The 7,438-nt window shown below is 39.3% G+C and overlaps 1 pseudogene; it reads right to left on the bottom strand.

Annotated features, from left to right (window-relative positions):
* Positions 1–1,009: 1,009 nt before the first annotated feature.
* On the bottom strand, positions 1,010–1,125 carry LOC112475496 (annotated as a pseudogene).
* Between the last annotated feature and the right edge of the window lie 6,313 nt (positions 1,126–7,438).

The raw sequence follows: 7,438 nt of genomic DNA, 5'->3' as shown, positions 1-7,438 counted from the left end.
GTCTATGTCTACATGGTCCTTGAGTTCTTCTGATACCAAAGTACTCTGTGGCCAAGAGTCAAGCTCTGTGGGTTCTGGGTTTGTCCATCAGTCAAGCTACACTTGCACACAAAGAAAGGAACAATAAGAGCAAACATTTATGTGTGCTTCCTCTAGGCCAGCCACTGTTTGAAGTATTTAAATGGTAACTCATGTAAACCTTTCAATAACTCTATGAAGTAGTACTATTATTATCCCCATTTTACAGACAAGGGGATGGAAGGCAGAAAGAGGTTAAGTCACTTAACTTAAGGTAAAAACGATGGTCAGTGGCACAGCTGGGATCTGCATCCAGGAATGCTGGTTCCAGACTCTGTGTCTTTAACCACTTATAATGCTGCTTTAATTGCTCATCAAATTAACATGATTAAATAACCTAACAGCATTTCTTAGTCCTTCTTACATACCCAAGTGCTGTGGAAACAACGGTGTGTCTGAGGGTTGTGGCCAAGAACTTAGACAGGTCTGAACCAGTTCTCAGCACAAGTAATTAAATTGGGTTCAAATTCTGACTTTCCCACAGACTTATGATTTGCAGTCTAGTGTTTTATGATATTTGGAAAGGTAGATTAACAAAGCAATTTTCTGATGTATCCAAGAGCAACCCACTTCTCTTGGCTCAAACTGCTGTCTTGGGCATTCACTAAATAATGAATTAAATTATTTTTCTTTCCTTTGTTTATTCATCAAACTCTGATCCTATATTGTGTGTATGCAAGACACCATATGGCCATGAAAAGGAAGAGTAGAAAAAAGGAAAACTAAATGAAATAGACGTAGTCTCTGTCTTTGAGCTATAAGTGTATAAATAGTTGTACGCTTACAAGTAAACCTGAGAATTCAAATGTATCTGTCTATTTACTCTTTTGAGTTGTTTAGTATTCTATAAAGTGCTAAATGCAATGTACTCCCTTGGTTCCCTGGAGTCAACAAAGTAGGGTTTTCTTTTTTTCTTTTTTATTATTATTTATGCCTACAGCACCTGGTCTTCCTAGGTGGTCTCCCATCCAAGTACTAACCAGGCCCGACCTTGCTTAGCTTCCGAGATCAGACATTGGGCTTGTTCAAGGTGGCATGGCCATAGACCATGGGCTGTGGCTCCACTGGGGCATGAACCCAGGGCCTTCTGCGTGTAAAGCAGACGTGCTAACCGCTACACTATGGAACCATGTCCAACAAAGTAGGTTTTTAAAAGGAAACTCACTGGGGCATAGATGCTCTTATAGGCCAATGGATCTTCAAGCTGTCCAAACTAGAGAGAATAGTGATGGTGGATTCTTGGCCCAGGCTGTGCACAACAACAACACTCTATTCAGTTGAGTTAAGAAAATAATAAATACAAAAAGAGACGAGTCATAGGCCGGGAGAAAATATTTGCAAGACACATCTAATAAAGGACAATTATGCCAAGAACACCTAAAGCTCAACAATAAGAAAACGAACAATCAAAAACTGGGCCAAAGACCTTAATAGACACCTCACCAAAGAAGATATATTTTGGCAAATTAGCATATGAATGGCCCAAATCTAGCTACTTACAACACCAAATGCTGGTGAGGATGTGGAATAATGAGACTCTCATTCCTTGCTGGTGGAAATGCAAAATGGTGCAGACACTTTGGAAGGCAATTTGGCAGTTTCCTATTAAAATAAACATACTTACCATACAATCCAGGAATCGCACTCCTTGGTATTTACCAAAAGAAGCTGAAAACTTATGTCCACACAAAAACTTGCATGTGCAAGTTTGTAGCAGCTTTATGCATAATTGCCTAAATTCGAAAGCAACCAAAATGTCCTTCAGTAGGCAAATGGATAAATAAACTGTGGTACATCCAGAGAGAGGAGTGTTATTCAGAGCTAAAAAGAAATGAGCTATCAAGCCATGGAAAGGATAGAGGAATCTTAAATGCATATTACTAAGTAAAAGAAGCCAATCTAAGAGGCCTACACACTGTATGATTACAATTATATGACATTCTGGAAAAGGAAAATTTATAAAAACAGTAAAAAGATCAGTGGTTGCCAGGGGTTGGGGGTTGGGAAAGGGATGAATAGATAAAGCACAGAGGACATTAAGGGTAGTGAAAATACTCTGTATGATTTCATAATGATGAATGATGGATACATTTCATTACACATTTGTCCAGACCCACAGAATGTACAATACCAAGAGTGACCTGTAACGTAAATCAAGGACTTAGAGTGATTATGTTTTGTCAATGTAGGTTCATCAATACTAACGAATGTTCCACTCTGGTGGGGGATGCTGATAATGGGGAGATGTATGTGAGGGCAGAAATTATATGAGAAATCTTTGTATCTTCTTAATTTTTCCATGAACCTGAAACTCCTATAAATAAAAGCCTTAAAAACCAACCAATCAACCAACTAGCCAACCGGTCTTGGGTCTCTGAACTTGATGAATCACTTTGTATCTATAGCAAACACTAGTTGGTTATCTTCTCAGCACCCATTTTTCCTAACTCTTTCTCAAAGGCCTCCAATTTTATTTGGGAATTCAAGTGGTTCATGGGAAGCTGTTTTGCTGTCAGTTCAGGGGAGCATAGTCAAATAGAATAGACTACCCCCTGCTGGTTATCATTACTTCTGGTGTAGCATGTGGCTTAAGCTAGTGAAGTCCGAGTGAGTGTCGGGACTTTTTGTTTGTTTGTTTGTTTTTGTGAATACTGGAACAAAGATGCTTCTGCTGCCCTTCTAGATGTAAATGAGAAAGTTCATGACTTTGGGAGCTGCTGGCAGCCATATGAAGAACAGTAGGGGAAGCAATGTTAAGATAAAGTTGAAATTAGGACAGAGAGAAAGAGAATAGGTTCTAAGTGAAACTACTGAAGCCACTATACCCTTCATTTTTTTTAATTAGGGGAGCCAATAAAGTCCTTTTAAAGTTTAAGCTATTCGAGTCAGATTTTCTTTTGCACGCAATCAAAAAAGACAGCAAGTAGGTAGGTGAACTGACTCTTTTGGCACTTGCTCTTCTGAACATGAATAAATTACTTAGCCTTTTTGGTTATTTACATGGACGCAGGTGGAGTGAAAAATAATTAAAATGAATTTAAAACAGTTAATTCTTTTTTTTTTTTGTATTTTATTTTCTACCTCTGGAAAATACAAATACCATCATTATAGTTGCCAGAACCTGCTGGATTGCATGGACAAGTGTTCCCACAGAATAAAACAGAAGTCAGTAGAAGGAGAGATTCTGTATTTAAATTTCACTAGCAGCTTTCCTTTCCATGCTCACTGTCTTTAAGAAAGCAAACTCCCATTTCTTCATACTTTCTCTTGGGAATTGAGAGCCCTCTAGGTTTTGGGGGGAGGTTTGAAGGGGAGAATGTGAAGAAAGGGTTGTAGAGTGAGGGTAAAAGGATTTTTGTGACCATGTTAGAGATAGGTTAAGAGAGGTAGAAATCTCTTCCATTTCTATTTTATAGGAAGATAAATTGAGGCTTATAGTCAGATCCTGTTCCACATCACCTGGAAAATCCAACAGCATTCCAGAGGTTTGAACTCCAGAGTCTTAACTCCCAAACAAGGCCTCTCCCTCTGGATGACCTCTTTGCCTTCTCCTAAGTCCTGTGAATTGCTTCCCCTGGAACCAAACCAGATGTTCTGGAGAAAGCACTAGGTCAGCATTGTAGGCGGAAGGGCCTGGTCCCCTGAGGTGCCATTTGCCAGAATCTGTGCTGGGTTGACTCTGGGCCCAGGTGTTTTCTAAAGTCAGGTGACAGGCTTTTAGGGTCTCTAGGAGGTCCCTTCGGAGGAACACGGAAACACATGTGATATGAGTCTCATAAAGGTTGAAGAGGGAAATGAGGGCTGAGGCATGGCAGTTAGCAGCAGTCAGTAAGAGTCCAAAAGATGGGAGCAATTAATGGTCCCACTGTCCCCGCTTACCTTCAGCTCCTGGAATTCCAGTGAAGGTCTTGGCTATGCCCCAGGGCTGGGCCTCTTTGCACCAGTAAGATCTTTTCTGTTTTACTCCAGGATTGGAAAGAGCATGAATGACAGAGCCTTAAGAATGAGCTGGGGGCCTGAAAGGGGTGGGGGGCATGACAGGGGTGGAGAGCGGTGGTGGGGGTGGGGTCATAGAAAAAAATTGGGAGATTGTGCCAGGAATAATCATAGACTCATTAGTCTGAGAGCTGGAAAGGATTTTCAGAGATCATCTTCTCATTCCACGAGACAGGAGGCTGATTGATTCCCAGAGAGGAAGAAGTATTTGCCTAGGGATTTGTTTTAACTTGCTGGTAGAGCTAAGAGTAGGATGCAAGTCTCTTTACTTCTAGTCTCAATGTATTAGTTATCTATTGCTTTCTACCCCTAAACTTAAAACCACAAACATTATTTCATCGTTTCTGTGGGTCAGGAAAATGAGTGTGTCTGAGCTCGGTCCTCTGGCTCAGAGTATCTTATGACGCTGCAGTCAAGGTGTTGGGAGAGGCTGTATTCTCATCAGAAGCCTCGACTGGGGAGGGTCTGCTTCCAAGCTCACTCAACAAGCAGAATTGTTGTCACGATTCTGTCCTTATAGGCTGATGGACCAGGAATTTTAGTTCCCTATTGGCTATTGGCCAGAAGTCTCCCTAATTTCCTTGGTGTATACTGTTTTCCATATGGCAGCTCACAACATGGCAACTATCTTCCATCGGTGTGAATAAGAGAGCAAGAGAAGGTGACAAGACAGCCGTCAAGACTTTTTCTAACCTAGTCTTGCCAGTAACATATCATTACTTTTGTGTATAGCATTCATTAAGGCAAGTCACTATGTACAACCCACACTTACAACTATCAGGAGACAGGAATCCTTAGGAGCCATCTTAGAAGCTGCTTGCCATACTGAATACTTTCTATAATTTACTGCCTCCTTCAGCAATATAACGGAAAGGGCTAGGAAGGCAGAAACTCAGTAGGTGGGTGTTCTGTTACATAGCTATCCTGCCCTGGTTTTCAATTGGAGAAAATAAGAGTTAGAGGTAGAAAGAACACTTTAAACCTCATAGTCATAGTTACTGAACATCTATTTTTACCTAATATAAAATTTACTTTTTTCATAGTCATTTGGTAGATATGATAGAAAAAACAAGGGATTTGATTTAGAATCTGAAAGCCTGAGTCCGATTATGACTTATAACCCCAGACAAGTCACTCGCGAAGCCTCATCTGCTCATCTATCTAATCACCAGGATGACAGTGCTAATTGCACAGAATTAATTGAATCATATGTAATACTCTTCAAAGTCAACGAGATGCTTTCATCCAGGGCAACTTAATAAAAATGGGCCTCTTAGAAAGTTTGAAAGAACTTTAAAGAACATATATGACATGATAGCCAATGTGATAAGGCAGGAAACAAAAATAAGTGGTAGAAATATGGAGGAAGAGCAGCCAAAATTCTTATTTTCTGATTGCATGGTGATGCATCAGTTTGCTAGGGCTGGCATAATGAAATACTACTGACTGGGTACCCTAACACCACAAATTGATTTTTCTCATAGTTCCAGAAAATAGAAGTCCAAGATCAAGGTGTCAGCAGGTTTGATTGCTTCTGAGGCTTTTCTTGTTGGCTTGCAGATGGCCATCCTCTTGCTGCCTTTTTGCATGATTGTCCCTCTGTCCACACACAACATGTGTCCAAATTTCCTCTGCTTATAAGGGTACCAGTAAGACTGGATAAGGCCTGTCATATGGCCTCATTTTAACTTTGCCACCTCTTTAAAGGCCTCGTCTCCAAATACGGTCACATTTTGAAGTACTAGGGGGTAGGGCTTCAACATATGAATTTTGGGGATATACAATTCAGCCCATAATGATGACATAACTAAAAAAATTGAGAGAACAAACTAAAAATCTATGGGAACTAATAAGAGATCAGTAAAGTAGCCAGATACAAAATAAATATATAAAAATCGAGAGCTTTATTGCATATCAATAATGACCTACTGATAAATACAACGGAAAAAAGACGCCATTCACAATAGTCACCTATTTTTAGTCCAGGAATGTTTTCACATGGGGCAGAGAGGAAGGGCATCTTGTGATTCAGGACTTCATTTGGTCACCTGAGCATAGAAAGAACACAGCTTATAGCCTGAGTATCATGAAAGGTCGGATAAAAATATTCCAAGCCTCTTATCCTCAAACTTCTAACCATGGGAACTTAAACCTAGAGCTTGCCCCATCATTCCTCTGGCTCCTCATTCCCTTCTCAGCTAGGACGCATATCCTATAAAACCTCCTAGTCTAATCAGCTCTGCTCCGACATGGGGACATATTAACACAGGGAATATTAGCCCTCCAAAGAAGTTTTTCTCAAGGCAACCACATCTTGTGCACAGAAGCTAGTCTTTACCTTCCATTTATATCATTAAAACCCTCATTTGGGTGATTTCCTCAGAACCAAGAGGCTTTCTATACTAAAGGACTATTGATGTTTCTGTTTCATGCCAGATAGATATTGCTTGCAGCTTGAAGAAATTAAAAAAAAAAAAAGTTGATTACAGATGTAATGTGCAATAAAATTCAAATGACATAAATGAATAAAAAGTACCTCTGTTCACCACTTTACCTTCTCCCCAGAGGTGATCACTGTCAACAGCTTGGTACAAATATTTAAAAAATGTACAAAGTTATGTGCATGTGTGTATTTGCGTGCTTGTAAGTATATTTAAATATATACAAACTCATATGTATGTGTGTTTATATACACACACCCTTTATTTTTACATATAAAAAATTCTATTCTCTTAAATTTAAAGGGGGTCATATTGCATGTATTGTCTTGCTATTTCCTCCCCCACCTCATAATACATCTTGGAGATCTCAATTTATATCAGTACATATATATATGTGGGGATCTATGCACAGACACACACACATCTACTTTTTTTTTTCCCACACATATCTACTTTTTAACTGCTACAGGCTATATCATGCTATAGATATATTTTACTTTATTATAGTCCTCTAAGGTATACTACAAGAGGAGAAACCTGCATTAGACTTTATAGCAGGCCCATTTTTATTGTTAAGTCACTATATGTGGAAGAGTTTTGTTAACTTTAAATGCTGCTGTGAATATTGTTGACTACTTCTTGTGTAGAGCTGTAAACATTTCTTTAAAATGTCTAGGAGGTGAAATTTCTGAGTCCAAGAATTTTCCCATTTGCATTTTTAGCAGATCAGCTTTTAAACTTTTTGTTTGTTTGTTTCAACTTCTACCCTTCAAGGTTTCAAAAATCTCAGGGTCTGAGTTTCCACCTGGACAACCCAGACACAGCTCATGTTCCTTCTCACAGTTTATGAGTTGTCTACATGGCTTGTTGGTTACATTTACTTTTTCACAATTTTCTTCCTCAGACTAAACCTTAGAACCAAG

The sequence above is a fragment of the Pteropus alecto genome, unplaced genomic scaffold, assembly GCF_000325575.1.
Source record: "Pteropus alecto unplaced genomic scaffold, ASM32557v1 scaffold110, whole genome shotgun sequence".
Taxonomy (NCBI): Eukaryota; Metazoa; Chordata; class Mammalia; order Chiroptera; family Pteropodidae; genus Pteropus; species Pteropus alecto.
Note: the sequence above shows the minus strand (reverse complement) of the source record. Positions and strands in the feature narration are given on the sequence as shown.